At 39.4% G+C, this 27,645-nt stretch overlaps 1 protein-coding gene across 4 annotated transcripts in view; it reads right to left on the bottom strand.

Moving 5' to 3' along the window:
• Positions 1 to 27,645, bottom strand: part of mid2 (midline 2) — a 494,772-nt gene that overhangs the window by 115,943 nt on the left and 351,184 nt on the right. The window lies entirely within an intron of this gene.

The following is a 27,645-nucleotide window of genomic DNA, read 5'->3' on the forward strand; positions in this document are numbered from 1 at the left end:
AGCTTAAACCTGGCTCTCTCGCTCACTCACACTGCCACCAAGCAAATGTAGAACAACACATGACTCTTTCTTCACCTGTTTCTATGCTTCATACCGTGGACTTTAAAAATATATACATTGTCCAACACACTTTATGGGGGCCGGTGCCAGCATCGACTCATCACTCTGGGTAATACTCTTAAAGGGAAGGCTCACTTATTACATACAGTTCATGTTCAAGTTCATACAAAAAGACACTACATTTCAGACACTAATATACCACTGCATTTCATTTTTCTTTTTTGCATTCACTGATTTGCACGTTTTGAAACAGAACATGCTTTATGTTTAAATGTTTTTGTGTGTTTTCTACTAATATGTAGCACCAGTAATGATGCAATGCACAATAACATGCAGTGAATACACTTGACTTGAGCATTCCTAGTTTTCATACTCTTTCTTTCTCTGGACATTTAGCATTAATTTGCTCAGAGGTTGATGCACTTGCTGCTTCCTGAGCAGCTGTTCTTTTCTCCACCTTAGCGGCCCGCTTCTCCTCTTCTTTCATCCACGTCTTTTCACGTTAAAACTGATTAAATCAGTTTTTGTGCTGCAATTACTTTTCCTTAATTTTTCACTTAAGCTGGCACTTAAGTCTTCAATCTGTCTGAAGAATGATTTAAGATATGAAGAGGTAGGGGAAGAGACGGCGAAGGTGGTAGGGATGAGAACAGCGCCTGTACACATGCACTGCATGGCCGCCCTGCTGGCCGCTCCCGAGAGTTGATTCTACAATAAAATAAAATAAAAAGAGGAATAACCTTGGAGGTCAATCATCACCCCGAACGCGGATAGTAGACGTCATGTAGTATATGTGTACCAAATTTCAGGTCAGTAGTTCAAACGGTTTGCGAGTTACAGGTGATTTAAAATCCTGGACTGACAAACACACAGCCACGGTAGCGTATTATATAAGAAGATACTGGCAAAACATTTTTTTGAAATCCATATCGCAAAAAGAAATTTCTTCCGTTTTTCACTTGTTGCCTTTATCTAAGGTGAATTACAAGATCAGGAAACATTTCAATTGTTTACCAATATTTTTTATAGTGAGCACACAGTCATATTAAGTGACATGTTCAGCACCACACATTGAGGCAGAGATGGGAAGTTTAATATCCAGTGTCTTACACCTGACTGCCTAATGAAGTTAAACTACCAATCAGAAGAGTTTAAACCTTGCATGTTGAGGTATTTTTTACAGAGACGGGCTTAATTTGAGGCAGCTTGTTGTAGATACTACAATTTAGTAACTCAGTGCTCATACCGGTCTACCCCTTCATTCTCTAGCATCACAGCGACAGCTTCCTATTGGACACAACACAGTAAGTACTTACTGAAATATAAAAAAACAGTTACTGTATTCAATTAAATTGAAAATACTGAATGTATGGGCCAAAAAGGAACTCATCAAAGATTTGGGTAAATAATCCTGATGTCTCCTCTATTTGCACTGAATAAAACCACAACTTCAAAAAATAGCAGAAGAAAGCTAGTCACATGGAAAGTGCACACTTTTTTACAGAATCAAAGTGTGTTTTTGTGACAGTTGAAAGGAAAAAAACAAGCCTTAAAGACACACAAGCAGATTAGTAATCATGAGCAGCCCTAAAAGACATTGGCTACAACGTCTTTATCCAGCTTGCCATAAAACCAAAATGGCTCTCTTGCAAACTCTTTAGTCATCTGCATGAAAACCAGTGAAAGGACAAGGGAGGTGCAGCTCCTCTAAGGCTGTCCACTAGATGGATTATGTTAAATACACAATATATTTGCTTTAGGGTAGAGCCTTTGCAAGAGTCAGATGCTTTCTCCATTGTTTCTGCTCTTCTGATAGCTGCTTGTGAGTATAGAGCAACATGACAAATATATTGCTTCCTAGTCACAGTTAAGTGTTCTTCCAATCAGATCAACATTAAAAATTCAATCAATTATCTAGAAAGTATTTATGTTCCTTGCTATGTACTTACCTCTTCATACAACAAAGTCAAATGTGTGAAACACTGAGGCAGCCTTCTAGCAGATTACTTATTTAGGTGTTTGAGTGGTCTGCAGACACCAACGCCTTGAATTATTGAAGCAACACAAAATATCCATTAACGTATCTGTTACGTTTTCTTCCAGCTGTTACTGGGTTTTCAAGAGGTTGCCATTACTTGTAAGACAAATAATACTGCTTAATATTTTAATGTTTCATTCTACAGTAAGGCTACTGGCTATGAATCTTACCAACATGCAAATAAATAAAAAGGGCTTTCAGCAGAAAGCTGTGCTCTTATATAACAAAATCGCAATTGGAAGAAAAACCTGTGCTAGTGAGCCTGCCAAACCACCTGAGGGGAACATGGCTACAGAGCAGCTAAAAATTCCTAAGTATGTAACCAATGTTTAGAATTGGAAAAGTGATAAAAAATGTGTGCTATAGTAAAAAGAATGTGAATCGTAATAAAATGAACACTCAGTAGAGCCACAAACATACATGTGTTACTTCAAAATAAATCTGCATTTGATTGCAAAAAAGAAATAAATAAAACGTCCTATGCCCCTAAAATGTGCAGATCAAAACACAAAATGACATGTAGAGTATCCCTTATTTCTTCTTACTACCGATGGCAACACAGAGTGAACTACTGCCCACAACAGACATCAGACAATATATAGTCATACAAAACAAGAAATTCCACAGAGGTCCCATCTATTTGTTTGCAATATGCATACACTAAACACAGTCCCAGTTTATAATCTGCCTGCCTGCCTTTGCCCTGCCTGCTCTGTTCATGCAGATTCCAATCAGTGATTTACCTGGTAAATGGGGACTCACCATTATGCATGTCTTGGATGCATCCATGATAAGAGCTTCCTGCTGTCTGTTGAGGCTCCTGTGTCAAGACTACTGTATCTATAGCACTCTGCACATGAGGGAGAACAGATCCTCTCATCTTCTGAATCTGAAGCTGAGAAGCATGCCCTGCTATAATATAAGCTTCAGGCAGATTCATTTCCTGTTAAAAGCATCCAAGTAACACACCATCCGATTGTCAACTTCATTATTTGGCTAATATCAAGAGAATGAAACAAATTTAACTGGTGAGGCCCTTTTCAACCTGACCACTGCTTCACCATACTGTTAAATTACTGTATATGCTCTCAATTAGACAACACACTGAAATTTTACACATTTGCCAGTCAATGGCATCAACGCCTTCGCCATCCAGGAACTACCTGCACACTCTGGCCACACAAGGCCGGGCATTGTCCTGCACCACAAGGAACCTGGAGGCCACTGCACCAGCATAAGGTTTGACAATGGCTCTGAGGATCCAGTGTCAAGCCTTTTCTTAATCCACCTTAATAAAAGAACAAATGTCTGTGTGTGTGTGGATCCGTGCGTCCGTCTGGGTGCCTGGGTTAGAAAGAAAAATGTAAAAATAAAAATACTAAAAATAAGAGAATTGGTCTTATTGAGCTATTCTGTTGTCCAACATTATATGCTGGCGAAAGCAGTGTGGTAACAATTTATTGCACCCGGTTAGGCAATGTGAACGAAGTTTATAGCTATAATGCTAATGACTGGTAACTTTACATGGTGGGCAATGGATGAGCAAAAATAACAATAAACTGACCTGCACATAGGCAATCCAAAGCTCCGATATGACTTCACTAGAATCACTAAACCAGGTTAACGAAGTAGAGACCAACACCACAGTTTCCCAGCAAAACACTTTGACTATAAGGGTGGTCAGATCAACGAGTGATGCTGACATAAAGTGGCGAGAAAGGTTGGCTCTATCCAAACAGGAACTGGCTCCCGTGAGGGAATGGGTTCATGTGCATTTGAAGCAACTAGACTACCCACAAATCAATTAAAAAGCATGAGGGTCTACATTGATTTCTCAGATTTCAACCAGTCTTAGATGGGTAGCACAGCTGGTATTTAATAATCCGAACTAGCCACAGTACCCGTTGAAGGAAGTTAACAGAATCATTTTAAAATATCTCCTGCCCAACGTGTACTGAACCTGTCTTCACTGGTGCTCCCTTTCTCAAATACTTTCCCATAAAGCCTGCTTCTCAGACTCATTACTTTGGAGGTGCCTTTTTCACTCATGTCTGGTTTTACACTTTTCATCTTTGAAAGTGACCCTCTCGGTGTGTGTCTCACATTGGCACTTTCTCTTTCAAACTGACCAATTAGGTTGCTCTGAGGCACTGGACACACAGACCTTGGTGTTTTATTATATGCTGTAGTAGACAGACAGATTTATGGCTTCATGCAGAAAAGTCCAGAATATATATTGTAGCAGTAGAGGCCCCTATCGACCTCTTGAACCCTCAAGTACCACGCCAAACACCAGGTAAAAGTACAATTATTATTTATTTTATAATAACGTGCACAAAGCACCCTCCACTCTACACTACTCATATAATACAATAACCAATAATTAATCACCAATCCTCCTCTCCCAGACACTTAGCCACCCTTCCTCCCAGCTCAGCTCACTCGTCTGGGGTTTCACAGAGTCCTTTATAGTCCCTGACCCAGAAGTGGTTCCAACCCTGCAGTCCATGAGTCCTCATTACTTCTGGGTCAGATTAAAAGTCCTTTTCTTCAACCCGGAAGCACGTTGGTCCTTCCGGTCATGTGATCAGGGACGCACTTCCGGGTTTTAGGGCATGTAGCACTCCGTAAGCCTCCCTACAGCTGCTCCTGGTGGTCCAAATGGTATCCAGCAGGGCTGTTTATAAAAACTACAAGGTCCATAAGGCCCTGCTGCAATTCGGGGAACTTCCATGCTGCTGGGATGTCTCCATCTGGCGGCCTGGAGGTGTGGGCCAGAATATTTGGCCGGCCATCCCTCACAATATATACTGTATATATTTTTTTTATGATTGATTTACTTAATCGAAAAACACATGCAAGTTCTACTGCATAACAATAAGATATTTTTCCATTATTTGGGTAGCACAGTGATGCAGTGGCAAGCACTGCTGTCTTACAGATCGCCAGCCCTGGAAGTCAAATTATAGCTTAGGCTTTGCTTGTGCGTATTTTGCATGGTCTCCCTTGGTCTGCGTGGGCTTTTCTTCAGTTACTCTGGTTTCCCCCAACATTTCAAAAATATTCTGCTTAGAATTATTAGGCACTTTACTGGTGAATTTGTGTGTGCCCTGAAATGGGCTGGTGTCCCATACACAACTGCTTCTTTTATTGCACCCAGTCCTCCCACTGGCACCAAATGATCTGGACTGAACTGCTCAAGCACTGAACTATTGAATTTGAATGAATATAATACATCTGCAGATTATTCAGAGTGTCTACTACTTACAGTATGAGTTTAGTTTCCCCAATCTCCATTCTTTAGGTGTATTTTCCCTGATTTTCAGAATGTATATATATTGTGGCGAGTGGCTGGGGGTGGTACCCAGCTGGGACTCCCAGGAGGGGGTGACCACCCTGGTGGCTTTGGTGACCATGGGAACTGAGCTTGGAAGCTCAATCCTATAGGAGCCCGTGGTCACCGCCAGGGGGTGCCCCAATGCCTATGGAGTCCTGGCCCTCAGCACTTCCGCCACACCCAGAAGTGCTGGGGGGAAGAGGACCAGGGACACCCGGAGTGCTTCTGGGTGCACAGCCGGTACTTTCGCCACACTGGGGAGTGCCGGTGGAAGATTATGGGAAGACACCTGGAGCACATCTGGGTGATTATAAAAGGGGCCAAACTCCCTCTGTTCAGTGGCTGGAGTCGGGAGGACGAGAGACAAAGTCTTGGAGGAGAGGAGTGGAGGTGGACCTGAAGAAGGCATCATTGAAAAGGCCTGTACTTTGGGGGAGTTTTGGGGTTTGTGTGTGGTACTTTATTTGTAAATAGTAGTTATAATAAACGTGTGGTGGTGCTTATTACGATGTCTGTCTGTCTTTGTCCAGGCTGTCTTCCACAATATATATATCTTTGCTTTGGAATGTTTTTATAATTTCTAGTTCCCATTACATTATGGAAAGTTAGTTGTTATTAACTTCCACTTTCTTCAGCACTTATAAAAACCCTTCATTTCACTCAAAGCTTTCCTTATCTTTAATGAGCTTTAAATGAGCCTTAAAGTATCTGGAGGATTTGTACTGAATCTGTGTCACACTCCAGTAAAATGTAGCCTGTGAAATGTCCTTCAAGATGGTCTACCCAAAGTTCACTTCTGCTTGAGAGACTGTACAGTCAATATTATTATAAAAAATATTATTTTTACAATGGGATGCATTAAAAAACATAAACCAAAAGATTCTCACAGGATGAATCTGGTAAACAAGAAAACGCTTCACAAATCAGAATCGTATTTAAAATATCTTCAGGGTGCAACAGGATGTCTTTTTTTCTGGCATATCATCCAATCCTGCGAGAAGCAATTAAATTTTTTTTAAGGGTCTATGGGAGGGAAAGTCCGGGGAACAAAGGACGTGAACTTTTCTATAACAGCAGAACAAACTGTCACCAGCTACAAAAGAAAAGATGTCTGGGACTTTATATGGTAAAATGAAACGCAGTAGCATTTTTAATTGGGAATGACTGCTGCAATGAAGATGAATGATGATCAGCTACCCTCAATACAAAATTTGCGTAATGCTAACTAGTCGTCTCTGCTTTCGCATATGCTGGAATTTGTCTGCTAAGCCCTGGGTGACAATAAATCATGAATTCGCATCATGGTTTTATTAATTTCTTGGAAATGAATTCTCCTAAAGAAAATTCATGGAATGGGGGAACTATTGTGGGGCCTGTAGCTGGAGTTTGAGAGAAAAAAAAGCAATTTTCTGAAGCTTAGTGAATGATAATTAACAATTATAAATAAATGTGGGCACCATGGGCATTATTGTCACCGTATGGTGCCTGTGCCCCAGGTCCAGTTTCAGGCTAACATTTGCTTTGTGATAAGGCTTCTCTGAATTTGCCTCTGCACTTTTAAAATCATCTGTGAACAAATAGGACCAGAAGGGTAGCAAAAATGGCTGGTTCATTGTCCTGGCAATTCTAACAGTGCCTGAAGTGTGAGGTGCAAAGAATTGCAATGTTTTGAGATTACATTAAATGGCTAGCATTGTACAGACAATATTGCACCATAAAGTAAGCATTTTCTTTCTCTTTGATGTTTGAAAATATTCACAAAGGTTGCCTTTTGCTTTTTAGCACTTCTGTTACAGCATCGGTGCTACAATTTAATTTCATGCAAGACACATCTGTGTACTCTGTGAAGCTACAGACATAAGACAACCTGTCATTTCATGTGCACTGTACACAATGAAGTTAAACTTACACATATGTAAAGATGAGGCAACGACACAGCAGGCTATGGACTGACAGAATTGGCTAACAGGTAACAAAGAGCCAGCAGAGTGAGCTCAGGTATTAGTCATGGGTTCAGGTCAGCCCCCTATTCACCAGTGTGAAATGTTTTCTTCTACATTCACTAATTTCACACACATTGCCTCTCTTATGGAAATCCTCTGCTCATACAGCTCTTTATAAGCTTGACAAGGTCATAATTATATCTAAACACATAGATGTATAAAATATGCACAGACCTTTATACCACATGAGGGCAGTTTTAAAAGACAGAGCAACAATGCTTGCCTCAACCATATGGCTACTTTTTTGTAAAAAATTATCAAAAATCAAGGCGTTTTCTCATACTTGAGTGTAACAGCTGTGAAAAATGTATTTCAGTTAATATGGTAATTTTTTACACTATACAGCATTTATTATGGAACAGACATGTAACAGCACTGCCGACTAATTGTCTGCACTATTGCGCATTTTTTTTTACTGTTCTTCTCTTATTTGTCTTCACAAATATTTAAAAATAAAATAAATCCACTTTTTAACCCACTTATTTTGTTCAGGGGGACTGTCTCTGCATGGATCAAGGCGAGAAACAACAGTGGGCAGGTTGCTAGTCCATTGCAAAGAACGTTCTTGCACATACAGTAACACTCTCAATCGTAGGCTGATCTAATTGCCAATTAACTAAACATAATGTCAGAGAAAACTGGAAAATTCATGCAGAGAGGGTAGAGTATGAAATCTGAGTGGTACAGATGAAGAGAATGAAACAAGAGTGGGTGATAAACTGCTTCAGCCATTACATCACATGGGACTCTTCTTGCAGCATGGATTTTGAAGAAACTGTTTTACATGTATGCTAAAAATTAGCTGAAGAAAACTTGCAAACACATTTAAAAGTAAAACATACTCTTTTACAAAATGTGGAACTCTTTGCATGCAAAAGGAAAAAGGAAATGTGATTTTATGTTGGTGCATTAGTATCTTAAAAGGAAATGTAGTTTTGTATGCATTTATACAGAAACTGTGAGTAATACGTGAGCCTTTCCCTTTAAGAATATTGCCCAGAGCAATGTGCGATTGAAGCTGATTGGTTGGTGGATAAAAAAAAGGAAGACAGGACAGAAAAAGCCATGACTTGTGCTGGGTCAGTGACAGAGAAAGAAGCTGTACTTTCATTGGTTCAAGAAATTGAAAACCTGCGATTGAGTCTCTTTGGGTAGCAAAGCATTAGCAAGCATTTTTACAAAGATTGATTAATCTGTTATTTGTTTAAAATATGTTTCAGTGTAAAAAGTTTATACAAAAGAATTTTACTGGTATCAACCAAAACCATCAGAATTTTTATTTACACTGTGATGCAGGTTTTCGGCAATACCCCCTGGGCAACATTAATACTATGAGCTCATAAGTGTGGAATTAGAACAAGTTAATTTTACTTCACTTAGTTTTCATCCATCCATCCATTTTCCAACCCGCTGAATCTGACCACAGGGTCACGGGGGTCTGCTGGAGCCAATCCCAGCCAACACAGGGCACAAGGCAGGAACCAATCCCGGGCAGGGTGCCAACCCACCACAGGACACACATAAACACACCCACACACCAAGCACACACTAGGGACAATTTAGAATAGCCAATCCACCTAACCTGCATGTCTTTGGACAGTGGGAAGAAACCGGAGCACCCGGAGGAAACCCACGCAGACACGGGGAGAACATGCAAACTCCAAGCAGGGTGGACCCGGGACGCGAACCCGGGTCTCCTAACTGCGAGGCAGCAGCGCTACCACTGCGCCACCCTCTTAGTTTTCATTTCTATACTATTTTCACCAGTTATTTAATTTTTAGTTAAGTATTATGAACTTTTTCACTAGTTCTATTTCGGTTTTTAGTTTGTATAGTTGGTGACAGACCCTAATTAGCTTAGATTATAGAGAATCACTTAAGTCTAGTTTCCTTTAATCATAAAAATGGGCCATTCGATGAAAATGTTGCAATGCATGCTGTGCCTCCTTAGCACATTGATTGTTAAAACACAGAGATATTCCCAAAAATGACACGCCTTTTTCTCTCTAGCCATCTACAGAGAATTATAGTCTGAATGCTCTGTAAAATGTGTCTCCCTCATAGTGTTGATTTCTTCAAAGAGCAGGCCTTGTGAAGGCGGGTAATTCACACAACCCGATGGATATTCCTGATTAATTAAATATCTATGCCATTCCACACTGCCTCTCTCTTGCACTTGATTGACCAAGTAAACAGACAGCAGATTTCAGCAGAGGCCAAGTTAACCTTTGTTGACCAATGCAGTTCCTCATTTTGCTTTCTCTGGAAGGTGTGAGTTTTTTTTTGCTGTCCTCAACCTCTTTATAGACATAAAATTCATCAAATTATTTCCCTTTAATTGAGCTCCACAAGCCTGACTGGCTACATCAATTACATACTTACTCGTATATTCCCACATAATATGTTTATGACCAATTCATTGCTGTACATCCATATTCAAAGACAGTTCTTTCTGGCTAGTGGGCAACTGTTGTGCTCATTAGGCTACTTAGCCACAAAGTACATAGTGAGCACAGTGAAAAAGGAGGGTCAGTCAGCACTTGGTCACTGTCAAATGGATTATGTTGAAAAAACGGAAATAATATATTTCTGTTTCCATTCTTTTTTATTTTTATTTTCATTTAGTTTTGGAACATGCAGCTTTTCATTTTAGATTTTTGTTTTTCACTCAACTTTTAGTTTTCATTAACCAAGTGGTTTTTTTTGTCTTTTTTGGTTATACTGTTCTTTAACGATTATAACCTTGAATTAAAATACACTAGAAAAATACTTTTTCTACTAAATATAACAGATGCATTAATTTGCTTCAAAGCACATTTCTTAATTTTTCTTTTTTCTCTTTCTTCATCCTGTAAAGCACTTTGAGCTACATCATTTGTATGAAAACGTGCTATAGAAATAAATGTTGTTGTTGTTGTTAATGGACATACATATTTACATTTATAATACAGTATATATCAATATATCCTAATATTATAAGCACACATTTTTACATTAATTTTTTTGGAAAGGGCCAACCAAAATTTCAGCCCTCATAATCCAATATTAGAGTCCTGGGGACCCTGAGCCTATTCCAGCATAACCAGTTGCAACACAGGGGAAAAACTGGGATGAGACACCAGTTCATTGCAGGGCACACACTCCTTCACACATCCACACTCATTGAAGCAAATGTTAGTCTAAGAATATAATCTTTAATTGGATTCTTTAGAATATCTGTCCATTAAACATGAAGAAAGTTTTTTCTAATGTGGAGTCATTTTACTATAGTAAAATTTAACTACATAAATCATTCATCAGGGGAAATTACTGTTCTGAAAGGAATTTTAGAATTAATTTAATTATTATATCTTTTTCTTGTTCATTTTATTGAAATACAGATTTTATCTGCATTACAATTTAAAAATGTGTTAAGATTTTAAACAAATAAAGCCCAAAAATGATATATACTTTTAAATGTTACTTACCCCATGTAGTTTATAATGGTGGCCAAGAAAAAGTTTGAATCTTATTTCTGTAATGGAAAAATTACATATTGAATATTCCAACCCAATGGGGCACGGTAGTGACCTATTCTGGACAACTAAAAATGATGTGAAAAATGTCCATGTGCACAGTTTTACCTTACAAATGGATATCAGACAATTGGATTAAACAATATTATTTAGTGAGGATTTTTTTCTTTCAGATCCTTTGCTGTTGTCCAGGACTGGTCACCGCAGGGCCCTGTTGAGTTTCAACATTCCACATGTAATTTCTCAACCACTACAAACTTCATGAAGTAAGTAATATTTAAAAAAAAAAATCCTTTATGAGTGGCAAATTCCTTAAAAAAAATTTCTTGCAAAATGTATACATGGGAATAAATCTGGCTATTCATTTTATTAAGTATTGCATCTGAAAATTGGTATTAAATATTTGTTGCTTTTCATGTTACCGCAACACCATTTTGTTTTGCTTGCAGTCACCGCCATGTTATGAGCCCCTTTGTCAGGACGGGGCAGTTTCCTGTAGCTGGGGGGCATTTTGAATGTTGCTGTGTCTGATGTCATCAATGTGACAGTTTAAATATTAATGTGATGGATCACTTAGCATCCATGATTAAGGATTAACACAAACAGCTTTAATACTTTACCTTTTTTTAATTCTGGGTTTACAAATCTCTACCTTTTCACATTGACTTCGACTTATGGTTTTAATTTTGGCTTTGGTAAAAGAATTAATGTCTTTTTGGTATCTGGTACTCTGACTACAATTCATCTCCTGTTCCATTCTTCTTTTCTCATTCCTTCATTTCTTGGCCTTTGGGCAGAGTAACAGAGGTGTAGCATGCCGAAATTTAGGGTGAGACAACAGCTCTATGTGGAGTGCCATCAGCCATATATTGTTTGCACATTCAAAACAGCTTTGAGTAACCAATCAACCTTTGAGCATGTCTTTGGCCTGTGAGAGGAAACAAATGTGAATACAGCGAGATCATGTAAAGTCTACCCAGAATGCACCCCACCCAAGTCAATAAATATGATATCCAAGGTTTATGACGTGGGTATTGCACCTCTCACATGTCTCTAAAAGACCTGGAAGACACCCCCCAGCTTTGTGTCTAATGTTGCACAAATCAATTCATAAAAGAAAGAAAGAAAGAAAGAAAGAAAGAAAGAAAGAAAGAAAGAAAGAAAGAAAGAAAGAAAGAAAGAAAGAAAGAAAGAAAGAAAGAGAATGCACATAAATTTAACTATTAGGCAATCTTAGTGAGCTGTTCTCTATTGGGGTGGTACAATTCTGTAATGCTTATTGTCATTATCCTCAAGGACGACTCAATATTGCCATTCTTGAGTCTATTTCAAATGGATTGTTCTTTAAATTGCTAGAATTATTTTCTGAGGTAAAGCATAGTTGCGATGTAATCAAGCACATACAGCTAGTTTTCACGACCTGAGGTGAAGGAGAAGTGTGATGAATAAAATACTTACTCACCTTACCTTCAATTGTGGTTGGCAGTTGAGCACAGAGGCAATATTCACAGAGAGATTAAATGCCCAGCAACTAAATGAGCACAGTTTAAGTACAAAATTGTATACATCAACAAGTCCTAATAGTTTTATGAGCAGACTGATAAATTGTACTACGTAAATAACTGAGGACAATTTGGCTGAAATAAATCAATTATCAAATTACAGGACTGAGAAAATAGGTTGTGTTACAACTTCTTTGACTCTGCCCTTGTGAGCTAATACAGTATACATTGTCAACCATATCCACATAAGGTGTCTCAGCCCGAATGCTGTCCAGTAAATAAAGGGGTTGAAATCAACCTCTGTAGAATCATTTTTTATATTAATGGTAAGCAGTGTGGACATGGAAAAGGGAATGGAACTGTGAAAGACTCCTCTTGCAACTGCTTTTTCCTCCCTTCACTAGCTGACAAAAGCATTAATAGATGGCCAAAAGAGTCCTCCTAGGTGCTTGTGATGAGTGATTACAACACCAAACACATTTGGAAAATGGGCCTGATACCGGGAGTCACCACTTATTATACAGTCCTTATACTATGCAGACTCACTGCCACGTCTGGAAGCCCTTCTCTCACAGCTGGTGTTGTCCCTACGCTGAGACGACTGTGTGTTTTATCAATGAATCATGTCCACGGCAAGCTGAGAGTGCCAGTTAGGAATGCTTTCAAGAATGCGACCTAAGGATTACTTAAGGGATGCTAAAAAAAGGCTACATTATCATTGCAGATTTTCCTTTTTATGTGAAACCTAGAAGTGTCCCCTGCAGGCACATGCTGGCAACAAAGCACCTACTAAGAAGCCCAGCTGCATATTTTTTTTTTTGTTTTGCATTTTGTTTCTCTTGAATTTAAAGTACAAACCTTTTGCAGTTACAGACTACCATAATAAAAACACAGCAGCATGGTTTTGTTCCTTTTGTTTTATTGAGATGTGCTTCTACTAACCACGGTGTTACACCTTAGAGAGTCGAGGCAGAGCAATTGGACAAAAGCCAGGTTTGATCATCAATACAGAGCGTGACAGGCCGCCGGCGCCTCCCCTGTCGGCCTTCAAGTGTCGAGTACACCACACTTCGATCATACAGGCTTGATGTATGAATGTTTAAAAAAAATACAAGGCAGAATTGCAAAACACAGAGAAAAACAACATCACCTTTTTAGAATTAGATCTGTTTTCTATTATGTAAGTGACTTGAGACAAACTGACGTGTGTGGGCATATAGACAGAAAGCATCTCTCTAATCTTTAAGTACTTATAGGCGTAGACAAAACATATAAAGAAGTGGGTAATTCAATACTGCATTTCACAGATACAATACGGTTAATGTGTCTGTGCTGTACAATTTTAATTATTTTTGCATAACGCTCGTTACTGATCTCAGTCTCAGGGAGTGTGCACAAATCCACGATAATGACTAATCAAACACCCAAACTATATTAAACGCATAGTAGATCAGTATGATTGGCCTAAACAAATATAAATCCATTACGTTTTCAGTTAAGAAACTGGATGTCCAGCTGACAACAGAACAAAGGAAAATGAAGACTCCAGTCAACAGAATTCCTGGAGAAAACAAATGGGCATAACATAAAAAGAAATCTACAGTTTCCAAAATGTTTACATGATGTTTCAGTTCAGCATACATATTCCATGGCCCAGCTCTACCCTATTTCACTGAAGGTGTCAAAGTGAAGTCTTGCTTATTTTGTCCCAGGATGTAAACTCCTAGAGTGTTGCGCTGTGTTGATTAGCAAACGTCAAGTATGAATTTCACTGTATTTTGTATCCGTGACAATAACAACTTCACGGTCCTGTCCCACAGCTAATTTTGGGAGATATTAGTGACAACAACAAATGTGTACCTTTCACGTGACTCTAACGTAAAACTGAGCCCAACAGAATTGTGGAGTTGTCACACCTCCATGGGCATTCCTGAAGAGCCAAGAACACCAAAACTCTTGATAAGCTAAGAAAAATAAAAATGTACCCAAATTGTAACAAAGTGAATACAGAACATCAGTTCAACTTATATAGCAGTCTCTGCTTGAAGTTTACAGAGTGCTTCATTGGAAAGCCCTACTCCTAAAATCTTCACGTAATAAAACAATTAAAAAATAACATCTTCATTGAATGTCACACATGAGCTGGCAGACTGTGCTCTTCATTAAACATGGGTGCTCAGGTATCAACTCCCACAGAGAAGATCAAGAGTGAAGAAGCACATGGAAGTAATGGACAAACATTTTCTTAGGTTTAGGTTTGGGATGAAATGAGTCATTTTGTAGCTAGACAGTAAAATAATTATTCAAATTATAACAGTCCACAAAATAGAAACAGGAATGAAAAAATGCAGTGTATCAGTAGAAAAAAAGTTGGTCTGGGGTATTTAAGGCAAGAGCAATTCTAACCGTCAAAAACATGAAACATCCAAAACTTCCAAACTGAAGCTCCACTATATGTCCTCATCTATATAATAAGGGATACTGGGTTTCACTGATATCCAAGAACTCTATAAGCAAATAATTTTATCAGAATAATACATACAATATTATTTATCTTGTTTTTCAAGAAGTGTTGGATAAGATATCTCATGGTGAGTTAGTGATCAAACGAAAACAAATGGGAGCTCATGGCGCTGTGTGTACACGTGTGTAAAACAGATTGTGATGAGAGGACGTTTTACCGGATTACTTGTCTTTTAAAAGAGATCAGAGATCATTGCTGGGCTGCTGTGCACCTGACAGTAAACTGGGTCAAGTGATGGAACAGGAATGACTTGTAAATATAGGTTGATATTTTAAATACAGGAAATAAAAAATAGATACTGTATGATATAATTACACAATGGAACTTTAAAGTACACTTTATGAGACAGACTTGGGAGTCATAAGCAAGTTAGGAAACAGATGGGTGGATACATGGGAGGACTTGACTTATCTCATCATGTAAGGGATGCATAGGCATTGTTACCTACCTATACAAGTGAATGGCGGTGAGGTTATTGACAAGTATAATGTGAAGGAAGAGGTCTGGGGGGTACTCTAGTGTGCATAGAAACTTTCAAATTATTTTGGATAAAGTGTGGTGGAGAATTCCAAAGTGGCACAGTAAAGGCCCTGATGTCAAAAATGTTTCCTACTTGTCCTAAGGGGCCTTACATAAATAATGCCAGTTAGAAATCACACACATTCAATCTGTTAAACAGATAAAAACTTGATCAAAGTGATGGTACCACGGAAAGTGGCCTTGCTAACAAATGTAACACATAAACATTTAAGGACAATTCTTTGTTAAACGGGTACTTATTACTGAACTATGAAATGGTACTGTATCGTTTTAATGTGATTTTTTTGGAATATGACTCAAATGCTTGTGTTTGAACACTGAACGCAGTAGTGCACACTGCTGTCTCACACCTTCAACAAAAACTGTCCATCAGTAGGCTTTTCACAAGGCAAGAGTGGAAAGAGCCACACAATTTAATCTGAACTACAGTAGGGTGGGACTGTTGTAGACTGTGTTGCTTCAAGCTGAATGTCATTTGTTTCGTTTAAACACTTCCATTATGCTGTCTCTAAATTGCCTTTGAAGCATTTGAGTGGTTACAAGAGATTGTGTAATATGGCACAGGCAGAGTGCCATGTACGGAGTTTAATTAAAATATCGAAACATTTCAATTGCCATTTAATTACTGAAACAATAACAAGCAGGAGTAACCAAGCTTATCATGTAATGCCAACAGTACAGTATGTTCACGGTAAAGCTCAGAAAAGGATTTGAAATGGACAAATGGAGTCACATGTCTTGCAATGCCTGGGAAATGTTTTCCATTTTATCAGTTTAATTGAATTAGTTGTAGCTCTCTGAAGTTAACTGCATGTATTAACTATAATGTGTACAACCCAGCTGGGCAATTTGTATTAATATTCTCAATTGCTTATGCCCATTTTATTTTTTTTGTATGTGTGTGTGTGTGTGTGTGTGTGTGTGTGTCCTGTTATTTGTTTCAGGACATTAGTTTCTTGACTAGAATACAATTCTGTTTAAAGCTTTAATTAGCATTTGCTTTGGGCCAATTTCCAAATGTCATCTGTAAGAGCCTCTAGCACACAAATACTGTATTTTTATTCTTTTAAAGCAAAAACTAACTATTGGACTTTTGTTAAGCTGGGGAATATGTAGAAATGCTTTCAGCTAAGGATATCTCTCTCTCACTCTCTCTCTCTCTCTATATATATATTTCTTTATATAATCAGACTTAGGAGCAGAAAACTTTGTTTTGAAGAATAAGTTATGACTAGCTCATTTCCACAGCACTTGTATACTTACAAGAAAGTAAAACTTTATTTTATATTGCGCTGCACCACCCTAATGTGCTTACATATACAGCAGGCCTATACACAATGCGTAGGAAACTAAAAGATGAAAAACAGTCACTGGGCTGAACTGCACTGGCTACTCCCTTAATTATCCATAGGCGTGTCTGCTCCTCATCCCACCATAACACTCCTTTCTTTTATCCCCTAAACTTCTCCTTAGACTGCTAGACTCTCATTACTCCATTGGGTTTAATTCTCGTCTCTGTTTGCCTGCTCTATAATAATTATTAGAAGATATTGTTAAAGATCCAGGCAGTGATCACTAATGGGGTAAATCCCCCAGCCACTTTCAGAATCAGAATTGTTCTACAGAGCTTCTAGAACTTTCCTCTTAGCACTCCCCCTAGTGGCACCAGATGTCTCTGCAGCCTTAAGTCTGTTAAAGAAGTTGACACATAACACACAACATAGCAGGTTTCAGTTACAGCTGACTCCCAGTTCTTTGTCTATGAAATGTTTGGTTTTGGCGTCAATACATACTTGAATTACCACCATTGTCCTTGTACTGGACTGACAACATATGTTGTTGCAATCCATTTTCCATTTGTTGTTGGGACACTGTAGGACAATGCCCCTTCTCTGTACTGTCTCCCACACCTGCCATCCTGGCCATGATCTGGTACTCTAGTATTGTGTTAAATTTTGATTCTTTTTACTAATGTTTACATGTTTTCCATGTCTCACAGGAAATAATATTTTTCATGATTTTTTTATTGCCTAGTTAATAATGTCATTCTGTGTTCACACAGTGTTTTGTATCCAGTACACCTTCCCAGTGCTGTGTTGTTGCTGTCCATGCGTCAACTGATGGTTTGACAGACGCCATCTTATTTAAGAGTGAGGGGTTGCAGGAATTCCAATCTAGACTATGCCCAAAAACAACAAGAACCACTATGCCTCACATCCTATTTAGGCCATCTAATTTTATGATTCCAGCTCAGTGTGGACTATTCTTCCTTGAAAGAGATTTCATGGTGTAGTTTACTTACAGAGACAAATGGCCTGAGGAATCTCTATGTGACAGATAGAGGAATTATCTTTGTACATAAGTAGGCCCAGAGTGCCTAAGTTTTCTCATTCTCTGTACATATATGTGCTTATTTTATTTCTTCTGTAGTTACCCTCAATTGTGCTCTTATTTTTGTTAATAATAAGAAAAATTATTTACCCAGGCCATTTATTTTGTGTTTGTTGTTGGCCATTGAGAGTCTTCAGTTTTCCATACTATTCGTTCCTTCTGGTTTTCCTGGTGAGGGTCAATGGTGACAACATGCCAAGCTGGGCTGACCTCTTTACTCTACCTTTAAGAACTTTTTGCAACTACTCCAGGAGATTTTTCAGGTGCTCACCAGCCATTGTTTTGGGTCTTTGCCCTGTAGGGGGCTTCCAATTACACAGTCAAATCACCTCAACTGTTACCTCTCTCTCTAATATATATATATATATATATATATATATATAGTAGAAGAATCCTATACATCCTTAAATATACAGTATGTATATATACTGATTATATGCACCGAGTCCATACTTAAAGATACACCTTTCAGGTAATTGCACCTAATACCATGATGATGCTAGCAATTTTTATTAAGGTGGTAAAAACTGAAGGTGATGGAAACATGATTCCATAGATTTCCTTAGAAAATGACTTGCACTGCACACTTAATAACAGTTTACAGTAATGTGTAATGGCAGGTACAGTTCTGAGTATCCATACTGCTATTTTAGGAAGCTTTAAGGTTGACTATAATTGTGGTGCACAAATAACAGCAAAGGTCTTAACTGCCAAATGAAAAAAACACACCCAAAATAGAGAGAGACGCTTTTCATTGGTTGAGGCTACAGGACATGACAGTCTGTTTGGCTTCACTTCATTTAGGAGCTGTTGAACCTGGAACTATAGTCAAGAAGAGCTACAGTATGTGAAAGTGCTAAGTGCTTTTACTGACATTAAACTAAACCATATTCAAAAAGTACAGTGCCTTCTTCTGAATAAATAAATAATCCATAATAAAACTGGTGATGTGGAGGTTAAAATGTCTCAATAAATAATCAAACCAAAAAATATTCCTTTAATACAAGGTTAAAATCCCCGGAAGAAATCCATCTTCTAAAAGCAACCAATGCTAGACTCTGGTGCCACCTTCTATTCTGATGTCTCCTCTGCTTACACTTCTCAGGTCTTCTCAGCTTCAAGAGATGTCCTCCGAATGGCGCAGTCATTGCCTCACTGTTTCCCTCAAGGATTGTAGGCAGCTGGCCCTAGATGTCAACGGGACATTTCAGAGTGCCTGGTCACCCCTGCATTTCTCAGCCAGGAGCAAGCAATCCTACCCCTAGAGTGCTGTAGGCATGCTCCTCTTGGGGCCACTCCATTCCAGACCACAAGCCATCACTCTATAGCACCAGCTCCAGCACAATCCTGCCTACCTTTTCTTTTCATTCTCTGTTCACTTTAACTTCTGCTCTGTTCTGGTCCTCACCTTTCTCTCTGTTCAGGCTACTCTTATACTTCTCAGGCGTGCTGGCACTAATTTAGGACTCCGGAGTGCTAATGAGGCAGTTGACTGAACCACGAGCATTTGTATATGAATGCACACACAGCAGATCAGCCCAATCCAATCCTGGAGTTGGTCAACCACACTACCTCACACCTACCTGCATCCCACATAACCCTGAGAACTCCTTTATTTAATTATTTATTTTAGTAAAACTAGGGGGCTCCACCCCCTGCTCACTCTGGTCGTCCACCCCCGGGTTTGGTTTACCAGATATACAATTTAAAGAGATTGTTATTTTCATGAGAATTGTTACATATGCATTTTCACTTTTACTTTATAACTTTTGTAAAAACCATACTTGTCCTTTATTTCTGGCCCCAGGTGTGGTTGAATCTCTTTCTCGCAGGACTTATAATGCTGCTCGCGTTGTGAAGGGGGTGGGGGCTGAACACACGCTAAGGAGATGCAGCTCACCAGCAGCAGCAGCAGAAATACAGTAGCTGATCCGACGGCATGTTCTGTTTATCGTGCTGCATGTCAATCATTTAAAAGCCTGTACTGCAGCTGTCCTTTTGCCACTTTGTGTTTCTGCCGCTCGCGTTGTGAAGGTTGGGGCTGAACACACACTAAGGAGAAGTGGTTGGATCATCTGCTGGCTTGTTGCTGCTGCTGCTGGTGAGCTGTGTGTTCTGCTTGTCGCGCTGCATGTCGATCATTTAAAAGTCTGTACAGCAGCTGTCCTTTTGCCACCTCACGTTTCTGCCGCTTGCGTTGTGAGGGGGGCGGGGGGCTTAACACTAAGGAGAAGCGGTCGAATCATCTGCTGGCTTGCTGCTGCTGGCGAGCTGCGTGTTTTACTTGTCATGCTGCGCATCGATCATTTCAAAACCTGTACATCAGCTGTCCTTTTGCCACTTTGCGTCCCTGCTGTTTGCGTTGTAAAGGGGATGGGGGGCAGGTTTGAACGCATGCTAAGAAAAAGCGGTCGGATCACCTGCTAGCTTGCTGCTGCTGGCGAGCTGCATGTTCTTCTTGTCGCTTGTCATTGTTTTAAGAACTGGGAGCACATGAAGTTTGCCCGCCAAAACCATTCCAACAACTGCTAGGTTAGATGTCCGTGAACTTGTTTTAAATGTTGTCTCACTGCCTTGTCTCGCGGGACGTTAAAGTGTCTCTTGCGGGATGTCAAATTGTCTTCCGAGAAGATCACGTCTCATCTCTCTAGTCTCCCTCAAAAGATTTTTTTTTATAATTGAGAGATACCCAATGCCACAGACTCCCCTTACAACAAGGACATCTTTCAGTGTACATACTGTAAGCTTCACTTGTGCTGAAGCCTAATTGAATCACACAGAACATCACAAAATTAGATTTTTTTTTAAACTATAGATTTTATTCTAAACTTTTCCACTTGATAAAGAACTTAAGTTACAATGGGGTAACTAAGAATGCAGTGTGTAACTGCAACTCAGAAATGACTATTTGGCACAAACTATGCTTTACAGTGTTAAAAAAATCACCATTTTATCCTAATTAGTACATTCACAGTACATTCAGAACAAAGAAAAGGCAGTCAATAAGTTTCTTTTAAATCCTTAGTAGCAAAGACACAGTGACAGATAAGTTAACTGCAATATGAGTCCACCAAAACTGTTCAAATAAATCACCCCTCTGTACACAAAGCAATGCACAAAGTTGGCATGGTGTCCGAATGGTTAGCCTCACCACCCCACAGTGCTAGAAGATGGACTTCAAACCTTGGCCTGGTCACTGCATGACCTTTCCAAGTATGTGTGGGATGTCCTCTGTGTACTACAGTTGGTTTTTCTCCCCCATTTCAAAGTCACATCGGCGGTGATGATTAACAACTCAACACTGTAAGCATAGGTGTGTGAATTTGGCCTTTGACAGACTGGAAGCACATTCAGGATTGGTTCTTCTTGCCTTGCACCAAGTACTGGTTGGGGCAGTCTCTGACCACTCTGACCCTAAATGTGACTAAGTGAGTTCATACAAATCAATGAATGGAGAAATACAATAAGTTGTCTCTGTAAAACAATGAATACCTTTTCCACTTGTTCAAACTATGTGCTACAAGTAAAAGCATCAACCCTCCTTAAAATCAAGGTCTAGCTCCACATTGGTGACTGCCTTTCTTAGGATTTCAAAAAATCTTAAAAAAAGAATGGTCTCATTATATTTCCAAAGGATAATGACAATATCCAATTATTGTGAAAAACAGTATTTTAGGAAACATTCCATGTTAAGACTAAAAAAAATTTTTCACATTCAGATAACATCGTCATTGCAATCCAAACAATGTATTATGTTGTGTTAGGTTAATTGATTCCAGAAATTATTTTTAAATCACTGACATTTCACAAGTTAACAAATGTTCAGTGTTGGTCGTATGATAAATCAATTAGGATATTTTAGCTTCCTTTCAAAATTTTCATTTTGGAAGATACACACAAATTAGGGTGGAACTGTGGTGCAGCAGTTAGCTTGAGTCTGGTGGTATTGAGTGTAAAGATTACACCATGGACTCCGACTTCCACATTCCCAAAAACATTTATGGCAGATTAAGTGGCGTCTCCAAGTCATGCCTAGAGCGGGTGCACACTCTTCATTTAACTGGTCCTCTGTCCAGGGCCATTTCCAACCTGTAATGCTGTAACTTGTGTTACTGAAGCAGGTTTCAGTATATATGGACATATGTTTTTCTTTAAGTTAGACTGGGAAAAAGTCATAACAGTATATTAGTTGTCTTTGAAAGGCATGCGACTACAGCAAGTATTTCCGTTTACAAATTTAGACTGATTATGTAATTACCAGAAAACTGATTTGTTAAATATCTCCACCCGAGGATTACTTAAAAGTGAATCAGGCATTTTCATATCCAGCGTTAATCTCAAAAGGTATTTGAAACAACAAATGCTTGACAGAACTTTCAGACATGCAAGTCACATCAAGTACAAATGTTTAAAGAAAAAATCTTAGTTTCTATGGGATCTGAGCAAATTATAGTTATTTTGATAACAACTTCCCAGTCAACAACATAATTACTGAGACAATAACAAAAGACAGCCATGGTCTTTTATTTTGAGATCTAGTAAAAAAAAAAAAACAAAAACTCAAACTTCAATGAGTTCACACAGACTGGAAAATGGGAGTCATCAATGAACCCCCATCTCCATCAAGAGCTTTCAGTTAGTAAAGCGATTCTAGTAATAACTGACAAGGGTGGTCCCAGAAATCTTTCCTGAGCAGTAGCTTTAGTATTTGAATATAAAGATTAATTCTGATGGACCTGCATATTCCTGCAAAATTCTAATTATGAGTTCTATGTGCTGTACACATATCATATGAGAAAAGTTAAAATTGAATAGAATGACACATTGCATAGTGCCACCCTAACAAAGCACCTGTGAGATGCACTGAATTGTAAACTGAAAGACAGACATTGACTAAAAAAGGTTTATACCAGCACTCCATCTTTACATTATTTATAATAATTACTGCAATGTCAATCACTCTGACATACTGTATGATTCACCTTTATAAACAGGGTCTTCTGTCTATAATGTTAATCAGGCAAAATTAGTCGAGCCCCAAGCACTGAATAAGATTCAGGTTTTAGCTGAAAACAGAATAGCGTTAGATGAATCGAATGCTAGATGACAAATAACTTGGAAAGAGTCGAGAAGTGGTCATGATAAGCAAATGTCAGCTTACAATAAAACCAAAACTCCTTAGTAATGGATACAAAATGTCATTTTCAAAAAACAAGGAGAAATGTGAGAAGGAAGAAGGCCATATATGTAGGTGAGTTTTAAGAACTAGACGCAATGGGAGCTTTTGAGAACTACAGGCAACAAAGCTTCGAGGAGAAGTCATTGACAGCATTTAGTTGAACTATCAATGAGGATCGGGTCCATAACATTGTGGCAGCTTACTGGCTGCCAAATAAAGATGTCTGGTTTACATTCAACATACTAAATTATAGTATTTACTAGCTGACGCCTGGTATCAGGTCTGTGCTCTGGTCTTTGGGTATCCAACAGTGCATGCAGAATTTCCGGCCAAGCAGGATTACATGTGAAAGTGATAAATAAATCAAGCTTTCCGAATTTAAGTACTATGGCCATGGCATCCTGATAGTTTTGTTGCATGTATCTTGGACTTCCTTGAAATTTGGATGGTAATATGATCATTTTGCCTACACATACACTGTTATTTTCAGCGTCTGCTTGAAGTGCGTCTGACAGTCATTTGTATTGTTCCATGCGCAGATCTTGTTGATATAATCTGAGATAGTTGAGACACGCGCCCTCTGTTTTAACATACGCATCTACGACGAACTGTTGGAATAGTTTGTCGCTAGACTGCAAAATACTAAATGTATTCCTCATTGCTAATCTGTATGCGTAAAATTGGCATTGAGTAAGCCTTATTCGCTTTGCGGTTCTTTTATCGGGAACATGTTGTAAATCTTTGTGCCAGCCATTGTCTCCGTAAGGGAATAAAAGATGGGTAAATCATAGGATCGCAATTCATATTGAGCATGGAAATCTATTTACAGGAGTTGCCTATGGGATAGATGCAAAGGCCCCTTTTGGCAGGCGGTTCGCCATCTTCTCTGGTAAAAATCGCTGCAACATCGGTGTGACAAGTCGGGGCATTGTATCAGGCCAGCATGGGGAAGGGTTTGGAAGAGGACGAATAGGAATCGAGAAATGCCGTGTTGGCTGCGTGTGGGCGGGAGCGGTTTTGAAGTGGAAGTAGGACGAACCAGAAGAGTAATATATATAAGAGATACTATATTCAATTTTATTATATAATCCAAATAATAGAATTCAGAGCAAGTCTCTCATAAGGCTTACTTACGCAAAAACCCACACCTACACGGCCGGGACGCCTGGAAGGACCGGGATAGAGACATTACCTCCCCTGGACCACAGGAGGGCCACCGCCAGGGGGTCCCGGGCAGTTGTGGAGCCCTGGAGGCCAGCACTTCCGCCACACCAGGAAATGCCACTGGAAGTTCATCGGAGAGCACTTGGAGCACGTCCAGGTGATTATAAAAGAGGCCGCCTCCCTCGAGTGAGAGAGCCAGTGTCGGGAGAAAGAAGGCAACGCTCAGGAGGAGAGGTGAAAAGGCAGCAGAAGCATTTCGGAGAGTAGAAGAGAAAGGGACTGACACAAGGGTGTTTGGTGCAAGGCACTGTGTTGTGTGTGGATTTTTATTGTAAATAAACATGTGTATTTGGGACTTCCTGTGTCTGCCTGCTTGTGTCCGAGGCTAAATTCCACACCATTTAACCTAAAATACTCATTATATTATATTATACTAGCTGTCTAGGTCCTAGAAACTATCAAAATTGTCAGAAAAAAAAATTAAATGTCAAGATGTCAGGCAATTGAAAGTTTCTTCGGAGGTTTCGTTTTGCCGGTGTGCTTGCCTCACTTGTGTATTAGCGGCGGGAGGAAAAGTAAAGGTATCCCTTTGCCAATGTGCTCACCTCGCTCCTGTATTAGCCGTTAAGCGAGTGACTCTTTCTTCGGAGGTTTCTTTTTGCCCATGTGCTGGCCTCGCTTGCATATCCTCAGAGGTGGAGCTCTTACCCTGACTTCACCTCTCACTTCTGGGCCAGACAGACACGCACACTTCCACGCGTAAGACATTTATATATAAGATAATACTATACTAGGGAACACTCTGAATTCTAGTCCTTAAATTAAGGTGGTTCATGTGCTTCTCACAAAGCAGACCACTCCCAGCCACTGTGCAGAGCAGGCTCATCACCTTTGTTGTGCCGATCAGTCTGCCTGTGCAATGTGCTCCACTGTTGTCAGATTTTGCGGCGTTTCTTCTCCTGACAGCTAAGCCATATAACCACACCACCACTCACCTTGTAAAGCAGCCAAACCCTCACAGTGCCACAGAGGAAGCCCTCACCTCCAATTTTTTGGTTATGTATTACTTTCTTTTGTGCTTGGAGTGTATGAGGTGTGCTTGTGATGAAAATGGACAATCGGCCTGTGCAGTCTGCTTCACTGTAAGCAGAGCTCAGCATGGTTCTTATCCTGTCTACAAGGCTGAGTGTCCACTCTGCTGTTCCTTTCCTGTTGGCCAGGGCATGTGACCGTGCTGCCACTTGTCACAACATGGTCAGTGTTGCCTACACCTCCAATTGTTGGGTCACATTATGTGTATCAAGCCCTAAGCTCTCGATTCAGACCAAGATCAAAGATCAAGCTTTAGTGGCTTGTGAGTTTTTGTGTGACAGACAAACGACCGTTAGCATTGCATTATATTATACTAGTAAGCCCGTAATTCGCCAACGAATCGGATATCCGAGAATGGCAATCAGTTTCTGTTCCGTCCGGTATCTGGATGGATGACATATCATGGAGGGTGGGTGCGTCTGGGGAAATGTCATTTAATTACATACGCATATCTGTAGTAAAGTGGTCTCGTTTTGTGGAGACGTGATTCCGTTGCCTTTGCTGACACCGACCGCTGGCAGAGTGGAGCACAGCAAGTTCAGCCCTGCGCCCTGCGTCCATATCCGGTTTATGCCGCGTGATGTGCTGCAGTGCGCGTGCGCCTCGATGCGCCCTGCGTCCAGCGCCCTGCGTCCATATCCGGTTTACAAACTTCGGTTAGTAAAATGGATTGCATGTGTTGCTCTGATTTTCCACAAGTATTTATTTTATATACTATATTACAGCTGGGTCCCAATTTATTGATGTCTTATTCCCGTTCTTGTCTTAATCGTCTCAGATTTGGGTCATATTTCTGACCCTCCTTTTCACACATGAGATTTCTGGTAGCTCTGTATGCTACTTCACTAACAGCAGAATGAGGCAACCTAAACAAAATTCATGCTGGGAGTGTAAGTATCAGTTATGTCATGTGATTGCTATACAAGGTAATACTGATCTCCATCAGCTGTGTTCTCTCAAAGAGAAGATAACAATCACAAAGAGATTTAAAGGTGACAATAACAAATGACAAAAATCATTAATCCTAGTGTATAAAAGTAATGGAAACTATGTGCCTGGTAAAACTCACATTACTGAACTCATAAAGCAGATGACTTTGTTCTTTTCTTAACGATGAGACCATTGATTGAGATTTGAAATAAATGTGTATGTTTAACACAAACAGCATACACTACTGAACATTGTTTAGCTGGGTGTAATGAACAGGAGAAATACTAGTGACACAAGGAGATCTTTTAATGAGCAGAAATAAAAGCATTTAGATTATTATGAGACGACTACAAATGCACTTCAAATGCAAGTGTTGTGTACTGTCAAACCTGAAATATATATTTACAGTTTATTAAATATATGAATATCCATCATTACAAATACATTATATTCTTGTCTGAATAGTTAAAAAAATAAATCCAAAACTCCCTTCAAGTCACCACTGGAGAACTGCACTTTGTAAGTGTTGTCAAACACGACTTTAGGCTTTGTGAAAATATGAAACTCTCCTCCAAGTCTCTTACATGGATAGTTGCCACCTTTCATACTTTTTAGTAAGATAAATAAATAAAAAAATAATAAACTTAACTTTGTCAGTCTGCTTTCCTGTTTTTATTTAGCTACTTCCTTCATTCAATGTTACTGGCAGCACAAGATTATGATACCTCATAAGTCTGTTGTTTTAACTGGAAGAAGAAATACACAATGGGCAAAAGCTGGGGAAGTACCCAAGCCAGAGGATCAGCCCAAATCGAAAGGGCAGACTTGTACACACTCATGCACACCCTTATTCATTCTGGGACAGTGTAGAGTTTCCAGTTCATCTAATATACACATCCTTTGTAAGAAAACCAGATACCATACAAACATGGGAAGAACATAAAAACTTCACACGGTGCCCCGGCCAAGACTCAATCCAAGGACTCTGGAAATGTAAGACAGAAGCACTAACCAACTGTGCCTCTCTAATTAAATAATATCTCAATAAAATAGTTAATTTTCCTTGTAATAATTGTATTTAGATTGAATATTCTTGGATTTAATCTACCATACAGCCTGACGTTGTTTGAGCTCAACTTGGTTGCTGGGTTGGGAGACATTCTGTGTGACGTTTTCATGCTTGACTTGGGCTCAAGTGGTATTCCTCTTTATAGCTTTGACACATATTGTCATTTTGCTGTTCACGGCCCCACATAACTGAACGCACTCTGGGACGAATTAGCATTCTACTGAAGGATTTCAAATGTTGCTGTTAGGGTAGGCGCCAACCCTCTGTCAGCATGTCCATGTTAACTTTTCTTAAAACAACA

The sequence above is a fragment of the Erpetoichthys calabaricus genome, chromosome 12 (genome assembly GCF_900747795.2).
Source record: "Erpetoichthys calabaricus chromosome 12, fErpCal1.3, whole genome shotgun sequence".
Lineage (NCBI taxonomy): Eukaryota > Metazoa > Chordata > Cladistia > Polypteriformes > Polypteridae > Erpetoichthys > Erpetoichthys calabaricus.